Source organism: Rhincodon typus, chromosome 12, assembly GCF_021869965.1.
Source record: "Rhincodon typus isolate 14 chromosome 12, sRhiTyp1.1, whole genome shotgun sequence".
NCBI classification, from domain to species: Eukaryota; Metazoa; Chordata; class Chondrichthyes; order Orectolobiformes; family Rhincodontidae; genus Rhincodon; species Rhincodon typus.
This window is the reverse complement of record NC_063343.1, coordinates 18,825,171-18,843,777: the sequence shown is the minus strand read 5'-3', so window position 1 is coordinate 18,843,777 and position 18,607 is coordinate 18,825,171. Positions and strand designations below refer to the sequence as shown.

Here is an 18,607-nt window from a genome sequence, read left to right as displayed (position 1 = left end):
TAGGGAAATGGCATCTGTTGTGAACCTGTTATGTTGGTAGGCAAATTGCAAAGGATCAAGGCAGGCTGGGAAACTAGAGTTCATGTGGGCCATGACCAGCCTCTCAAAGCACTCCACGATTATGAAGGTCAGAGCCACTGGGTGATAGTCATTAATGCATGCTTTGACCAAGGGATACTGAAAGAATTGCAAATATATATCCAAGCACTGATAGCATGAGACTTGGTGGGGAACTTGCAGGGAGTAGTGATCTTGGGGTATGTGCGTGACCCCTTAGGCGAGTTAGGAGGTGCTGTCGAAATCAGCAGACCAGTTTGCTTCGGCCGCTTTCGGTACACAGAACGTGCTGGAGAAACTCAGCAAGTTTGGCAGCATCCGTGAAAACAGAAGCAGCCTTATGAAGACATGGCTCTTCTTTAGAACAGATTTACAGCATTCTCAGTACTTTCCTTTTATTTGGTCTTTAAAATGTTTTCTTAGAAATAAAGCAACCTGCCATCAAACATGACTTACATGAAGAAAATGAAACACTTTCACAGGAGAAATTGGCGGTGGTGATTAATTTATGCGCTGAACTTCCCACCTGCTCTCAAAGAGGGCACGAGAGACCGACTTTAGAAAGATTCTAAGAATTACTGTAAAACGTTCATTACATTTTTCCCTTACCCTGTGGGTACACACCTGACATCATGACACAAACAACTTGCTGCTGTTGCTGCTCCCTCTGGGTGTGGCACTGAGGCCATTTCCAACTTTTGCTGCCCTCCCACCGGCATTAGCCAATTCTACACAATTTCCCCTTCAGCTCATAGCACGGTGCTTTCCAGATTACATTTTTGTTTATTTAATTTAGTGTGTCTTTATTCTTATTTGGGGATTTTTTTTTCTCTCCCGCGCACTTTTCACGTTTGCTTCTGGTGCGGGCCGCGCAGGGGGCGTGTGGCCACTTCCTTGGAAGCGCTTCTCGCCCTCCCCCTCCTCCCGGCTGGTTTGGTTTCGGTGACTCACTAGGTTGGGAGTCAGTCAGGTTTCAAGTATTGTGTCTTTGCCGGAGGAAAAGAAGCGGCAGCAAAATAAAGGAAACAAACGGAATTACGACTTTTTTTTGGGAAAAACAACTGTTTGGAGAACTGATTGAAAACAGCGATTTAAACCAAGTAAGTGAGGAGCGGAAGGAAAATACTTTTGTTAACAAAAACAAACAAACAAGCAAACATAACTTTTAAGAAATAATGGAATTTCAGTGAAAACTCACGGTTTCAGTTGTCGGTGGTGGCCCTTGGGAAAGTTCCGTTTCGAACTCCGGCGAAGTTTAAATGGCCGCTCGAGCCCGGTGTTGGTGCCGGGCTTCACTCTTTCTCAGCCAGGATTTCCGCGGTTGCGGTTAGAGGCACAGATTTGTCTTTTTTTAAAAAAAAAAATAACGTGTGCGTACCACACTTTTATTTCTCCGTCTTAGCGCTTGTTTGGACTCTTCGCCGCCCATTTTAGGCCTCATCCTCTTCCAGGATTTGTGGACGGGAGAAGGAGAGGGCCCGGCACCGCCCCATGAGCTGTTGTACACATTTCAGAACAGTACGACTCGTTACAGAGTCGAAGTGCACAGTCCCACTCGTTAAGCCTTTTATGTACTGTTTCCCAAAGTTATTTTTTCCCTCCATCCAAATGAGTTCTAAATGTGACATTCCTTTTTGCTTTAAATTAGTGTAGGTGGGATTTCAGACGCCAACTCAGACTACGTATTCCTTCCCCCAAATGTTAGTCTCAGTACGTTGTAATTTTGAAATAAATATAGAATGTCTCAGTAACTGGGTGAGCGGGTATGTGAACAATGCTGCGAAGCTTTTAAACGTTGCTTCTTTCTAGTTTTGACAGTAGTTTGTTAATACAGCTCCTTTTAACATAATCAAAATATACTAAGATACTTTGTGCATTATAAAGCAACATTAGACATCGAGCCACGTGAAGACGAAGGGTCAAAACCTTAGTCGAAGACAGGGGTGTAAGTGGGTATTCCTGAGGTAAGTAACCCTGGTAGCTGAATGTACGGCCAGCAATGGTGGAGTGATTAAAATCAAGGATGCTGAAGAAGCCGCATTTGGAGGAGTGCATTTTTGTGGGTTGTTGGGCTGGAGGAGATTAGAGGCGGAAACTAAGGAGAGCATGAAAGAGTTTGAGACCAAGGGTGAAAATTTCAAAATTAAAATATTGTTGACTCTTAGGCAAAGTCCACGAGGAACAGGGTGATAACTGGGCTTGATCCGAGTAAGGACACATACACCTGAACTTCAGGTGAGCAAACATTTTCAAAGTGTAAAACGTGGGAAACTAGCCTGGAGTGTGATGAAGGATAGCGCTTTGGGGCATGGGTACCTGAAGATGTGGTTGCTAATTGAATGGTTGATTCAAATTGGGATGCCAGAATTGGAGAAGCACAGATATCTTATTTCAAGTTGTGTAGAGCCAAAAGAAAATAGAGATGGGGAGGAATAAGGTATAGAGAGATCTGAAATAATCTCTTGAAAACTGCCTGAATTTGATTTGATTTAGTATAGTCATGTGTACTGGAATACACTGAAAAGCTTTGTTTGCGAGCAGTACAGGTAGGTCATAGTAAGCAAGGAGATACAGATCATGGGGCGCTTAGACAAAGCGAAGCATACAGATTACACTGCACAGAAGGTGTGTGAAACAAGATCGACAATATTTGAAGTTAGAGTCCATCCATCAGTCTGATAACAGCAGTAAAGAAGCTGTTCTTGTAATGTAAAGTCTTAACTATCCATACAACCATAATTGTGATGTTAATTACAAATCTGTTTAAAATCTGATTGTTTCACTTTTTATTGCGTATGAAATGTACTTCTTCAGACTCTTACAAAACCATTTGAGTAGGATTTGCATAAAAAAATTTTTCATGGTTTTCCTCAGTTATTTTGTTAAATACTGTTATCCAATTGATGAATTTCAGGCTTACACGAGCTGGTGTCCAAATTTATTGTTAAAGCTGAATATTCTGAAATGTAATCTTTTCTGTAAAGTCTCCATGTACATTTTCAATTCATTTCATTGTTGATTAACTTAAAAATATATTTATGTAAATGTTTCTTCAGTGGACTCCAATCATTTCATGAGTCTTTGAGTAGTTGCAGTTTTGTGACTTTGCTTCAGAAATTGCCTTCTTTTACTGAAGTCAGTTTTACCATTTTACAGGTGTTATGTCCATCTGTTCTTTTTGGAATGCAATTGGTATTAGTGCATCCTAAGAACTGAGTGAACTTTGTAATAGTGTTGTCTCCTTTCTAATACTCACGCAAGTAACTTAGTTTTGTAAAGTTCCAATAGATGCTTGAGAAGTTCTGTAGACTCCAGTTGCAAATATTATGATTGTACTTGGTTTGGTCATCCCCTTTTTGAATATAAGCTTTGAGAAATAATAATGGGATCTATCAATACTACTGTCTGCAGTCTAATTCTAAACTTCAGTGACGATGTGGAGGTGCCGGGGTTGGACTGCGGTGGACAAAGTCAGAAGTTACATGGCACCAGGTTATAGACTAACAAGTTTATTTGAAATCTCAAGCTTTCAGAGCACTTTGTCTGGTGTCATGTGACTTCTAAACTTAAGTGAATCAATTGGTTCAGTAACTTAAGTCTGTGATTTTTTTTACATTTGTAGGATGTGGACCTTGCTGGCTGGCTAGCATTTATTGCCCATCCCATTTGCCTTTAAGTAAGTACAGCTTCTTAGAAGAGCTGCCTTTTTGAATCGCTGCAATCCACTTGCTGTGGATTGACCCACAATGCCATTAGGGACGGAATTCTAGGATTTTGACCCAGTGGCAGTGAAGAAACAGTGATCTCCAAGAAAGAACGCTGAGTGGCTTGGAGGGGGACTTGCAGTTGGTGTTCCCATGTATCCACTGCCCTTGTCCTTCTAGATGGAAATGGTTGTGGGTTTGGAAGATGTTTTCTGTGGATCTTTGAATTTCTGCAGTGCATCTTGTGGATAGTACACACTACTGCTGAGCGTTGGTGGTGGAGGGAGTGGATGTTTTATGGATGTGGTGCCAATCAAGCTAGTTGCTTCATCCTGGATGGTATCAAGCTTCTTGAGTGTTGTTGGAGCTGCACTATTTCATTGGAGGCAGTTCGGAGAAGGTTCATTCGGATGATCCCTGAAGTGGAGGGTCATTTTATGAGCAAATGGCAAACAGGTTGAGACTTTACTCATTGGAATTTAGATGAGAAGTGATCATATTGAAATATTTAAGATTCTTAAGGGCCTTGACAGAGTAAATGTTGAGAGGATGATTCTCCTCATGGCAGAGCCTAGGACCACAAGGCTTAGTCTCAGAATAAAGGCATGTGTTTATGTGGTGAGCCCAGTTGAGTTTCTGGTCAATGGTAGCATCAAGGATGGTGATAGGGGATTTCAGTAATGGCAACACCATTGAATGTCAAGAGTTGGCCATTAGAGTCTGTCTTATTGGTGCTGGTCATAGCCTGGCATTTGTGTGGCATGAATGTTACTTGCAACTACCCTGATAGGTAACATGGTCTGTGCAAGTGTTGGTGTTCTGTTCCCCTTGTTATTTATATGCCTTGGTTTGCTGGGGTGACTAGCATTATTCCGGTCCTGTTTTTCAGTGAACTGGGCTCGATATACAAACCAATGTATTCGTTGATGGAGTTCTGATTGGGAATGCCAGGCCTCCAGGCGTTCCCTGGCATGTCACTCTTTGGCTTGTGCTATTATGGATGTGTTGACCCAGTCGAATTTGTGTCCTCCTTTGTCTGCGTGTGTTGAGACCAGTGAGAATTGGTCATGTCTCTTGGTTTCAATACACACAGACCAGGAAGGACACAAATTCAACTGGGACAATGCATCCATAATAGCACGAGCCAAACAGAGACATGCCAGGGAATCCCTGGAGGTCTGGCATTCCAACTGGAACGCCATCAACAAATACACTGAACTGGACCCAATATACAAACCACTGAAAAACAGAACCGGAAGTAATGCCCACCTTAGCAAACCGAGGCATATAACTAACAAGTGGGACCCTTCTTGCGCTTTTGTGTTATGAACAAATAAAATTTGAAAAGACAAGATCGGGTCAGAATGCTACTTCATGGTAACACTAGCTAGTCAGACTGTCAGAGAATTTAACTTGGGACATGGTTAAAAAGAGAAATACTTAAGGTTCTTTCATAAATACCTTTTTTAATTTTCAAGCTAGTTTCCAGTTTTATTGGTTTGGATTCTTTTATAGTATACTCTGTTCATCTTGTTTACACATTGAACCAGAGCTAGTCATTTATTCAAGGGATTTGGGATCAAGAATAAGCAAACATCTGAAAGTACTCAGCAGCTCAAACAGCTAACATTTTAGGTCAGCATCTCCCTTGTTTTTGATAAAATGTACAATTTAGCTCTAAAACCGAAAATTGTTTTTTCATGCACATGATAATAAAACTTGAATTCTTTCGTAATGCTTTTACTATGAGTATCCACTCACTCTCTCTTCTGCCATCCTTCCAAAAGCAAAGAAAAAATGTGCTTGCCCCAGTTTTGGAAGAAATGTTATGGAGCGTTTTGAAGGTGATTTGCACTGTGTTGCGTAACTTGTAATCATGCTTGAAATCATTGCAATACTGTTTAGATGTCCAAAAGCAATTGGTCAGAAAAACGTGTATGTTCTGTATGTGCCTTTCTTGTGCTAAGGCCAAGTTAGGTGGTACCATTTAGGAAAATGTGCCTTCCATACATTACCCAAGTGATTTTGCTCTGGAGGTCTACATAGTGAGTAGCAGGGAAGTTTGTAACTGGCTTTCATAACAGCTGTTGTGTCTGATCTTGTGCTCCTTCCTGCAGGACTCACTGAATAGGTTCAGGTGCAACTGCTTCCAGATTTTGGTTGTGGATGCATTTATAGTCGTTTAGTGCTTTGGTGAGTTTGATCATCTGATGTAATGTGTATCAGACATTGAAGGTAGGATTTGTGGGCTCACTTGACATCATGTTATTTATTTGTCTTTACAAATGGGATGTTGCAATTATAACTTTTTTTTAATAATGTAATAACTTTTACTGAGAAGAAAGTTCTAACTGGATGTTTTGCTGTGTATGTAGAATTCATTGTTGCATCATCCCATTTTATGTATTAATCTTTGTAGCTAAGTGATATTAAATATCACCAGTTACTGTTGTCCTTATGACCTACAGGAGAATCTTTCCCTACACTTTTAGTCACCAAAACATACCCATTACCTCTGTCAGGCATAAAAATAAAAATTATGAAACAATTTCTTGTTGACTGCTAAATAGAATTTTGACTAACATGCAGCCAAGTTCTTGTGCCTTGCAAAGACTTTTCTAATTGAAACCAAGAAGAAATATACTTCACATTTATTGTTTTCTCCATTTCATTGCTTTGATCAATAATTGAGCCACAGAAACTGAAAATCCTCCTTCAGTTGCAGTGCAGTTGTCAAGGTATTGCATTGGTATTTGTGTGTTACATTGTATTACAGTTGGTCTTGGATTTCCTGAGTAGGGGAAAATCAGTATGTGAAGATTCTGGTCTTATCCGTATGTTGAGGTATTGGTTGAGATATGTACTAAGGAAGTCCTTACTGCAACAGTAAGCTAAATGCGTGCCCATGCAGCTGATGGGATTCACTCCTATTTTTTTAATATTGTTAGCCATAAGGTTTCCAAAGCCTAATCTTAGTGTTCTGCTTATTGTTAGAGGATTCAAAAATCAGGGCTTTGTAGCCTCTTTACTTCCTCACTTACTGCTGGTGTCCTTCAAAAATTCCATTCTTGGCCCTCTTCTATTTCTTGCTTATGTGCCATTTGTTGATAAAATTATCATCTAAAGAGACAGCATTAGTTCTCATGTTTGTGTTGAAGCCACCCACCTCTACTTCAACAGCACCTCACTTGACCTGTGCACTGTTGCTAAATTACTGGACTGCCTACCTGATGTCCAGTAATTTTCACCTTTTAGAACAGAGGAAACCCAAGCAGACCTGGGGAGAACATGCAAACTCTATACAGACAGTCACCCAAGTTTGGAATCAAACCTGGGTCTCTGGTGCTATAAGACAGCAGTGCTAATTGCAACCACCATTCCGCCTGAATACTGAAGAAGCTTGACATCATCCAGGACAAGCAGTCTGCTTGATGGGCTTCATACTAAAAGTTCAGTCCCTCCGTACTGAGTAGTTGTGTACCATTGACAAAAATGTTACGTAGAAGTTTACCATGGCTCCTTAGACATTACTTTTCAAACCCACGATCACTACCATTTAAAAGGACAAGGGCAGCTAATATATGGAAATGCCATCACGTGGAGATACACCTCCAAGCCACTTGCCATCCTAACTTGGAAACGTGTTGCTGGGGCATGCTGTTCTTGGGACTTTTGACATCATGGTATTATGCGTCCACCTACAAGTGGACTGCAGCAGTTCAAGAAAGCAGCACGTTGTCACTTTTTTGAGGACAAATAGGGAATAAATGGGCAATAAATTCTGGCTCAACTAATGATGCTGATTGTTAATTTGTGAATAGAAAGAAATACTTGGAAGACTGAAATCGTTACTTTTTGCTGCAAGAGTCTGGCTCCATCCCTTTTCCTGGCAACACTGCACTCAAAACAGTATGTTTTCAACTTGGGTATCGCATTTAATCCTGAGATAAGCTTTCAACTTTGTTTATTCCAATGGTAGGCGTGGTTGTTTTCAACTCTATTATGTAACTCTGAACAAGTCCTGTTCAGACAGCTCCCGCCCCCACCGCCTGCTCCCATCAACCCCTGTGCATGTTGATCTTTGGTTCGTGCTCAGGCAGTATCATGATTTTAAAATTCTTTCTCTTGTCTTCAGAATGTTTCCTACCTCGAGCATTTAGAGTCATAGAGGTCTATTGCATAGAAGAAGGCTGTAGCCCATCAAGTCTGTGCTGGTCAAAAATGATTATTCTAATCCTGTTTTCCAGCACTTGGCCCATAGCCATGTATGCCTTGGTATTGTAAGTGTATATCTGAATACTTAATTTGTTTTGCCTCGCCTACTGTTACAGGTAGTGAGTTCCAGATTCTTCCTACCCTCTGGGTGGGGGATTAAAATCCTCCCATCCACTTTAAACCTCCTGCCCCGTACCTTAAATCTATGCTGTCCGTCATTGGTCCCTTCAAGGGGAGGGGGGGGGGGGGTCTCTTCCTGTCTGCTGTCTCTTCTCTTTATTTTCTGCATCTTAATCACATCAGCCCCACTCAGTCTCCTCTGCTCCAAGGGAAAACAGTCTCAGTTTATCCAATCTCTCTTCAGAACTAAAACCCTCCAGCTCAGGCATCATACAGATTAATCACTACTTTACCCTCTCCCGTGAAATCTCGTGCCAGAATTGCAGGCGGTACTCTAGCTGGGGCCAAACCAATGTTTTATGCAGTTCCAGAGTCACTTCCCTGCTCTTAAACTGCCTGCCTTGGCTAATGAAGGTAAGTATCCCATGTGCCTCTTAGACCACTTTATCTAATTGTCACTCGGCCCTTCAGGTACTGGGACATGCACGCCAAGGACCATCTGATCCTTTAGTGCTTTCCCAGGGCCCTGCCATTCATCATGTATTCCCTTGACTTGTTTATCCCGCTCAAGTGCTTAACCAGCTGGTTCATTATACTGTAATTATGGATGCCTTTAATTTGCATTGGGATTGGATGAATCAAATCAGTTACAACACTGTGGAGGAGGAATTCCTGGAGAGTACATGGATGGCTTTCTGCACCAATTTGTTGAGGGACCAACTAAAGAATAGGTCATTTTTAAACTGAATATTATGCAGTGAGGAGAGAATAATTGCAGATGTAATTGAGAGATCTCTTGGGGATGAGTGACTACAATATGATAGAATTCTTAAACAAGATGGAGAATCAGTTGATTCTGAGACGAGGGTTCTGAATCTTAAGACATGCGTTGGCTATGCTGATTTGGGAAATGTTGCTGGTTCACTTTCCTTTTTAAGCAATGATAAGTATTCAAAGAGTAGAATGGGTGATCTACAAAAATTGTTTATTCCTCTCTGGTGCAAGACAGCAAAAAAGAACATTGACCAAACTATGGTTTGTGAGGGAAAATTAGAGATAATATTAAATGCAAACAAAGAGGCATATCAATTGGCAAGAAGAAAAAAATAATCAGACCTGAAGATTGGGGACAGTTTAGAAATCAGCGAAAGTGGACCAAGAGATTAAGAAAAGGAAAATTGAGAGTAAGCTTGCAGGGAGCATACGAACAGACTATAAAAGTTTCTATAGGTATGTGAAGAGAAAAGTATTGGTGAAAACTAATGTAAGGCCCTTACAGTCAGAAACTGATGTATGTACGATGAGCTGACAAACTAAATTTCATACTTCACTTCTGCCTTCACAAAGAAGGACATGAATAATGTACCAGAAATCATGGGGATCACCGAGCTTAGAGGAGAAAATGAAGCTAATCTGTATGAGTAGAGAAATGGTTTTGAAGAAATTGGGGATTGAAAGCTGATAAATCCCTAGGGCCTAATAATCTACACCTGATAATCTTAAGTAGCTTTAGAAATGGTGGACACGTTGCCAGTTATCTTCTAAGATTCTATAGTCTGTAGAACGGTTCCTAGCTAATGTAACCCCACTATTTAAAAAGGGAAGTAGAGAGAAAACAAGGAATTATAGATCAGTAAATTTGACTTTGTTGATGGGAAAAATGCTAGAGTTCATTATTTAGCGTTTTACATCTGAGCACTTAGAAAACGCTGAAAATTACAAAAGGGAAATCATGCCTGACAAGCCTATCCGATTTCTCTGACGATGTAACCTCTGGAGTTGATTGGTGGAACCTATGGATTTGATCTTATATTTGTGGACTTTCAGAAGGCTTTAGACAAAGAACCACAAGAGATTGATGTGGATAATTAAAATGCATGGGATGGGGAACTGTATTGAGACTGATAGAAAATTGGTAAACAGACAGGAAACCAAAAAGTAGGAAGAAATAGGTCTTTTTTTTTCTGAATGGCAGGTAGTGAGTTGTGGGGTGCTTCAAGAATTGGTAATATGTCAATGATTTAGATGATGGAACTAAATGTAACGTCCAAAAATTTGTAGATGACAAAGCTGGGTGAATGGGTGAGCTGTGAAGAGGATGCGGAGATGCTGTGTTGATTTGGACAGGCTTAGAAAGTGGGCAAATAGTCATACAGCACGGAAACTGGCCTTTCACTCCAACTCATCCATGCTGACCAGGTTTCCCAAACTAAAGTAGTCCCACTTGCCTGTGTTTGGCCCATATCCCTCTATACCTTTTCTATTCACGTATGTGTCCAAATATCTTTTCAATTTTGTAACTGTACCTGCCTCTACCACTTCCTCTCGCAGTTCATTGCATATACTTACCAGCTTCTGTGTGAAAAAGTTGCCCCTCGGGTCCCTTTTTAATCTTTTCCCCCCCTCCTCTTAAATCTATGCCCTCTAGTTTTGAGTTCCCCTATCCTAGGGAATAGACCTTTGCTAGTCACTTCATCTTTGCCTGTCATGATTTTATAACTTCAACCTCCTATGGTCCAAGGAGAAAAGTCCTAGCCAATCCAGCTTCTGCTTATTACTCAAATCCTCCAGACTCAGTGACACCCTTGTGAATCTTTGCTGCACCCTTTCCAATTTAATAACATCCTTCCTATAGCAGAGTGATCAGAACTGTACCCAGAACTCCAGAAGTGGCCTCATCATTGTCTGTATAACTGCAATGTGATGTCAGAACTCCTACACTCAATGCCGTGACCAATGAAGGCAAGTGTGCCAAACACCACCTTCACCACCCAGTCTACCTGTGACACCACTTTCAAAGAACAATGTACCTGAGCCCTTAGGCCTCTGTTCGACAGCATTCCTCAGGGCCCTACCATTGACTGTGTAAGTCCTGCCCTGATTTGTCTTATCAAAATGCAAAACCTTGCATTTATCTAAATTTATCTAAATTAAACTCCATCTGCTACTCCTCAGCCCAGTGGCCCAGTTGTTCAAGACCCTGTTGTGTTCTTAGATAACCTTCTTTACTGTCCACCATACTGCCAATTTTTGGTGTCATCTGCAAACTTAGTTACTACACTTCTTATATTCTCATTCAAATTGTTCAATATGACATAGATGAATGTGAAGTTATCCACTTAAGTAGCTAAAATAGAAAAGCAGATTCTTTGAATGGCTGCAAATTGAAAAGGGAATGTTCTGGGTATCCTCTTGCACCAATTGCTGAAACTATGCCTGCAGGTACAGTAGGCAGTAAAGACGGCAAACTGTATGTTACCTTCATAGTGAAAATATTTGTGTGCAAGAACAAAGATGTCCTGCTACAATGAGACAGGGCATTGGTGAGACCACACCTGAAATTTTGTGTGCAGTTTTGGTCTCTTTATCTGAGGAATGACATTCTTGCTATACAGGGAGTGCAGCAAAGGTTTACCGAATTGATTTCTGAGATGGAAGAACTGACTTATGAGGAAAGATTGAATTGGTTAAGATTGTATTCACTGGAGTTCAGAAGAATGAGGGAGAATCTCATAGAAACCTCTAATAGTCTAACAGGACCAGACAGGTTGGATGCAGGAGCGATGCTCCTAATAGTGGAGGAGTGCAGAGTCAGGGTCATAATTTCAGGATAAGGGGTAAACCTTTTAGGACTGAGATGAGGAGAAATTTCTTTACTGAGAGCCAGTGAGGCCAAAACATTATATGATTTCAAGAAGGAGCTGGATCTAGCACTTGGGCTAAAGGGATCAAAGGATAGGGGGGAAATGTGGGAATAATAGACTTTTGAAGTAGCTAATCTGCCATGGTCATTATTCCCTCCCTTGCCTCATTCAACAGCATGGGATGCATTTCATCTGGCTCTAAAGATGCATCTACTCTTCAAGCATGCCAGACTACTCAGAACCATCTCTGTGCCGATGCTAACTTCTTTAAGTCTGTCAGAGTCCATCTGCTTGATTTCTATACCCACATCATCCCTCTCTAGTAAACACCAACGCAAAGTATCAAAATCAGCCCTTTCAGTGAAGTTAATAGACACCTCTGGATCAGTTGGGACTTAAACCTGTGCCACTTGACTCAGAAGTAGGTACACCACTACTGAACCACAAGAGCCTGAATTTCTGCAGATCCACAGTCCTGTGAAATATCTTTACTTTTTGGTGACCTCTTGTATACCCCAAATCTTTAATTGCTCCATTATTGATGATAATGCATTCAGTTGTCTGACCTGAAAGTTCTCGAACACTCTCTTAAACCACCTGTTTGACCAAGCTTTTGGTCATTTGACATCTTCTATGTGGCTTGGTGTTGCACTTTGTTTCAAAATGCTTATGGTTTGAGATTTGACCTTGTATTCCTATGCCCTTGTATTTGCTGTCTGCTATTGTTCCATGGAAATGTTTCATTAATGCAATTTTTGTATAAAAATGATGAATAAACTGTAAACTGTGGCAGCTATCCTGCAAATTTTCTTGCGAGTCATAATTATAATATCTACTGTATTTCACTCCTGATTTAACACATTGTAAACTCCAAGTACGTGTACATTTATTAGACTTGTTTAAAGTTTAGTACCTCAAATGTAGATGCACAAGCACAGGACAGTTATGCTGTGGAAGTTGAGTTTTGTGTGGGACTAGTGAAAATGTTTGAGAGATGTTTTTTGAAATTTGCAAATGAGTTTAGTGTAATCTGTACTCTGCTTTTTATGTAAAATCAGAGGAACTTTGTTTGATTTACTCAGCCTGTCGTTGGAATGTACAACTTAAGAACAGTGCTTGGCATTGCACCAGTGTCAAATTTCATATACGACATTGTGTCTACCAAACATCTGAGCAATGTCTTTTTGGGCACCTGGCAGTATCCTGTTAATGAAAAATACTACTCTTGCTACTACTTTTGGAGTATTGCATGCAATTCTGGTCTCCCTCCTAGAGGAAGGATGTTGTGAAGCTAGAAAGGGTTCAGGAAAGACTTACAAGGATGTTGCCAGGGTTGGAGGATTTAAGCTATGGGGAGAGGCTAAATAGGCTGGGGCTATTTTCCCTGGAGCGTCCGAGGCTGAGGGGTGACATTATAGAGGCTTATAAAATCATGAGGGGCATGGATAGGGTAAATAGACAAGGTCTTTTCCCTGGGTTAGGGGAATTTAAAACTAGAGGGCATGGGTTTAAGGTGAGAGAGGAAAGATATAGAAGGGATCTAAGGAGCAACTTCTTCACATAGAGGGTGGTGCATATATGGAATGAGTTGCCAGAAGAAGTGGTGGAAGCTGGTACAATAACATTATTTAAAAGGCATCTGGACGGGAATATGAATAGGAAGGGTTTAGAGAGATATAGGCCAAATGCTGACAAATGGGACTGGATTTATGTAGGATATCTACTCAGCATGGATGAGTTGGAATGAAGGGTCTGTCTCCATGCTGTATATCATAATGACAAATGACTCTGCTGCATGGTAGCATTGTAAAACAACTTGCTAAACCAACTTTTAATTTTGGCATACTTGAACTTTCTAGGGCCATTTGAGGTAGACTAGGCAATTTCAGGCTCAAATGACAGTCTTTGGTCCATTTATGAGTTTGCATAATGCACAGTGAACAATGATCTGATTGGGACAGCTATTGTCCAGTAGACGTGCTTTGATGCACTTTGTGTCGAGCTTGCAAGGCGAGGAAATTGATAAGGCTCTATTTCCAAGACTGCTGATAAGGCCAATTTTACAGTGCGTGGAGCCACACACACACATTGGCCAGTGAAGGCAGGTTGGTGATCAACAGAAGTAGAGAAACAATTGGTGAATTTCCTCACTAGCACGTGGAGGTGAGGGAGCAAGTTAAACTAATCTATCTCAAAAGTGGATTTGAGCATGGAATGGAGCACATTAAAGTCTACAAGAAACTTTGTACACAAAATTGTATAAGCAGATTTAAACATTACAAACATATCATCTATGTATCAGAAATGTAAACTGGACAGGAGATTTCAGAGTGTTCTAACTGGATAGAGTTCATTCCATCAAAAACACATTTCTCAGTGAGTGGCGACCTAAAGGGTCACGTGGCTATACCATCTATTCATGTGTGTACTGACATTAAGATCAAAACTGCAACTTGCTAAGTTCATAATTTCAATGAATGCAGATTCAGAGGATTGTAGTTTTGATATCGCAATGCAATGACAATATTGATGGCTTTCTTCAGTCGCAGTTCACATTGCAGGAGTACAGCTTGTAAGTAATGTATTAGTGGTGGAATTTTTATAACATAAAGCAGACTTTGTTTTAATTGGCACCTTTATGAACTGGCACTCTTGATAAACTGGCAAAAGTTATATGCCCCAAATACAGTGAAGTTTACTGTCTTATTCTGTCCAGTTATAGTTTAATTTACTTACCTCAATGTAAACATTTTTTGTTCAATCAAATGGCCACATGAAATATCAACAGTTGATTCAATTTTGAGTCAATTTCTCCTCAAATACCACAATGTACCACAATGTCTGAGTAGTCGGTTGAAGGTGCAAGTGAGAAGATTCCCTGCCTCTAAGTTTTGTTTAAGACAAAGTTGCATTACTATTCAATTGATTTTATACCGGGGAAAAAAAGTATGACAGTGATGTGTATACCCTCTGTATTAAGTTTCTATTTCTTAGTGTGCATTTTTACATTGTGTATGTGGACCTCTTGATTATCTGGAATAATTGATCAGTTGGTGCACTCTTGATCCCTTTGCTGCCGGATAATAAAAAGTTTACTGTACATAGCTCATTAAGAACTGGCTATAGTAACTTTATTCAACACTTCATACTGTGCAGAATTGTTTATTGATAAAATGGGGTGTATGGAGCATCCTGTTTGTGTGCTATAGGCGAGCCCTTTCATACGTGAACGTAAGTTTTGCCTTCATGGCTCACTCATATTGGAAAGCAATTCATTACTCTTCTGCAAGTGAGGAGCTGAGCAATGTGCTATTCATTATACTAACTTAAAATAATTCAATCTCATAATACAGTTCATTTAATTATTTCTAATCAACTTGTTTGGACAGTTTCTGAGACACTGGAGATGCACACATTCGTGCGCAGGGACTTATTCTCTGCAAACAAAACAAATGTATTTAAACCTTCTGCCTTGTTAAATTACACAGGAACATTGGGTTCTCTAGTTGAGGTGTTGCCATTGGAGAAAGCAATCAATGATGTGTCAATCAGCATCCCTTTTTCTTCTGTAGTATGACTTATGATTGTTTGGGATTCTTGCATCTGTCATAATGATCTCGCACTTATTGTCTTTCCAGAAATACTGTATTAATAATCTATAAATATAGGTAGATGTCTTTGCAAAATTTACACTTTCGCAAATGTGTACTGATGGTATTTATGTATCATTTAAAGTTACCTGCCACAAAGTTAATGTGGTTGTGCTGATGGGCAGTTCAAAATTATTTGGTAGTCATTCCTTTCCCAACTTTACATGTTTCTGCTGTCTTCAACCTTCTTACTCATTGTACTGTACTAGGATTGCTGACTAGTCCAAATCTGACTCTTCCCCCTTTTACACCAGGAAGTCTAAATTTTTATGCTTCTACAGTTTCAACTCCTTTTTTTAACCTACTTCCCCTGCCTCCGCGATCCTGGAGAAAGGCATCGTAATTGTCTATGTCACTAAAACTGGAACTGTGCATCTTCCTCTTTTCTCTATCACCCCACCTCCTTTCCCAGCATCTGGCTTTCCATCTTAGTGCAAAGCTGGTTGATAATGTAAGTGGCTCCCTTATTCCAAGGATACTGTATTCCTCCCTTTCACAACTGCAGTCGTTTGCCCAATACCACCTATTTTCAATTTATCTCGTGTGCTTTGAACTTCTACTATAACCTAAATCTGTGCTTCCAAGTATAGCTTTTAAACTCTTCAAATATGTTTTAAACTGTACTGAAATATCTGGAATCAGAAGCATGAGCTTCTGACTATTTTGCATTTCCCATGTTGATTTCCATTGATACTGCTTGCCCACCACACCACTCTGCCTTTGGTGTTTCTTCCTGCACTTCCTGGCTCATTTGAACTGCAGTTGCTTAGATCCATACTTCTATTTCTGACCACAGTGTTTTCTTTGCTGTTCTTAAAGATCTCATTGTCCCTGTTTTGCTCTTGCTTACATGCTGGAACTGGTGCCATCAACTAAAGAAATTAGGTCAGCTTCCACAGGTATGTTGGCAACCAACATGACCTGTTTACCACTTTTTCCTCTCCTCCAGCACTGTCTTGGGCTATTGGACTACTTGCCCAGTGTGCAGTCTTGATTAGGCTTCAGTTTCCTCCATTTAAACTTGTCAAGCAGTTATGCTGCAGCACTGAGTTGACCACTGATTTTGCACCCTTCCTAGGCAACAATTTGCAAACAGTTAATTCATGGTTCATTTGTTTAGACATAATTTACAGGAATTGAAGTTTTAACAGTAGAAAGTGGAGTAAACACAAGCTTAGAGGCTACTATACCTTGAATGTTTGGCCATTTTGACTTAAAAGGTTAATTTACGGAAAGATAGAATCATTAAAACAGCAGGTGGACTGTCATAGCAGAAAAAGCGGAGATGTAACTTTTTGTGGGCAATTCAGAGGACCTCCTTGTGGGTTTGCTCCCTGACTTGGGCAGGTTGGCTATTTAACAGGACCCAGTAGCAGGCTGTGGAGGGCATCATAGCTGCTGACTGTCCCTCTTTTGCAGCTATGGTCATGCCTGGGTGCCTTTCGAAAGGGAGCATGTGGTGTCCACCAATGCTATTGATCTCTTTTAGAATGAGGTGGGCACTGCAGGGGTAGAGTGCTTTATTTCCCCTTCTAACATTTACTTACACACACACACAGACACACACACACAGACACACACACACAGACACACACACACAGACACACACACACACACAGACACACACACACAGACACACACACACACACAGACACACACACACACAATGGTCTGCATTACCCCTAACAGGCTTTGAATATAAATTAATCAATTTGAAAACAAAAAATTACCAGTGGTGATTAATAGATGATATAATGATACTGTGGCCTTAAGAGGCATATTTTGTCCTGGTTTTTGTTTTGAGGTTTTAAGGCAAAGGTGATGAGCAGTCTACCAGAGCCACTAGAGTAAACAGGTCTTGAGGCCTTTTTCTTTTAAAATGTTGAAATAATAGAAGCAGCCTGAATGGGTGTGGTTAAGCTCTCATGGAACTGCTTCAGCAATTGCTATTAAGGTCTTGAAGAACTGGAGGCTGTTTTTTCCCCTCTCATTTACAGCCAAAAACTGGGAATTCTCTACCTGTTACTGAAGTTGCATGTGAGACAATCTGTGTTCTGTTTTTGCTGTTTGTCAAGGGTGTATTTATGGGATGTTACTATATTGGAACACTGAACAGAGTAATAGATACAATAACTTTTACTAATTAAGTTTTCCAATAGAGTCAATTTATTCCAATTCCTTCTTTCTTTTGTTGTATTGTAACAATGATGGATGAATACAGTGTGTTTTGCTTTAAATCTGGTAGTTTGACCAATTGAATTGCATCTGGAATGCAACACCTTATATTTACTTCTAAAATAGAAAAAAGGTTAGGGTCTAGACCCTGTCTTCTGAATATTATGAGCGAGTTTGGTCTGGACCATAACAATGAAGAGAAAACCACGTGTGATTAGGAGAAGAAAATATTCAGTTTGTGTAAGAGAACTTCTGACTATAAAAAAAGGGGGGAACAAAATGAAACATGTCCCATCCTTGAATTAAGGGCAGTCCAGAAAGTGATTTTTGTTTTGTAAGTTAAAGGTAAACTAATATAAAAGCATTTCATGGACTTTGAAGGAATACAAAATCCATTCCTTTCTTTTGATAAAAGGAGGAGTTTTAAGAGTGAGACCTTAATCTGAAGGTCTGTTGGAGGATATTCCAGAGCATACCATGTCATGATAGAGATTGATGGATCTTGAGATTCTGTGTAGAAACCACCGAGAGACAGAACTGGGAGTAATACCAACCACCCCAGCAAACCAAGGCATATAAATAACAAGTGGGGCAGAACGCCAAGGCTTCACCAGAAGCGCATTGATGATGTTACCTAGCAGAGTGATGAAATGTTTGCAACCAAACCCACTGGCTCGGCAAGCATATCTATAACCTCATCCGCAACCCGAGCTACAAATTTTCTTGCAAACGGATTTTGAGATTTTCTAGTATTAATTTTTTTTGTTGATTAAGAAATTTTTCTATTTACAGGTTGGACCATGTGTGTATAGTTTACCATTCACTGATAAAATGGCCAAAGTATCTAACAGGCCTGTGAGCAGTACAAATTGCTAATTTCATCATTCACTGTATGAAGTGCAGATGAGGCTTAATGTCTACTTGAATTTCATGAGAGAACAGAATTTGTTTCATTACATTTATTTTCCTGCTGTCTATCCTTTTAGATTGGTTACAAAATTCATTATTGATCTAAAACTATTATGATGTTGATTTTGCACTG

General features: G+C 40.2%; 1 protein-coding gene across 1 annotated transcript in view; it reads left to right on the top strand.

Moving 5' to 3' along the window:
- Positions 1 to 924: 924 nt before the first annotated feature.
- Positions 925 to 18,607, top strand: part of ctnna1 (catenin (cadherin-associated protein), alpha 1) — a 145,838-nt gene continuing 128,155 nt past the window's right edge. Inside the window, exon 1 of the mRNA XM_048603943.1 lies at positions 925 to 1,157. The gene's annotated coding sequence lies outside the window, so the exon portion shown is untranslated. The remainder of the gene's footprint in view (positions 1,158 to 18,607) is intronic.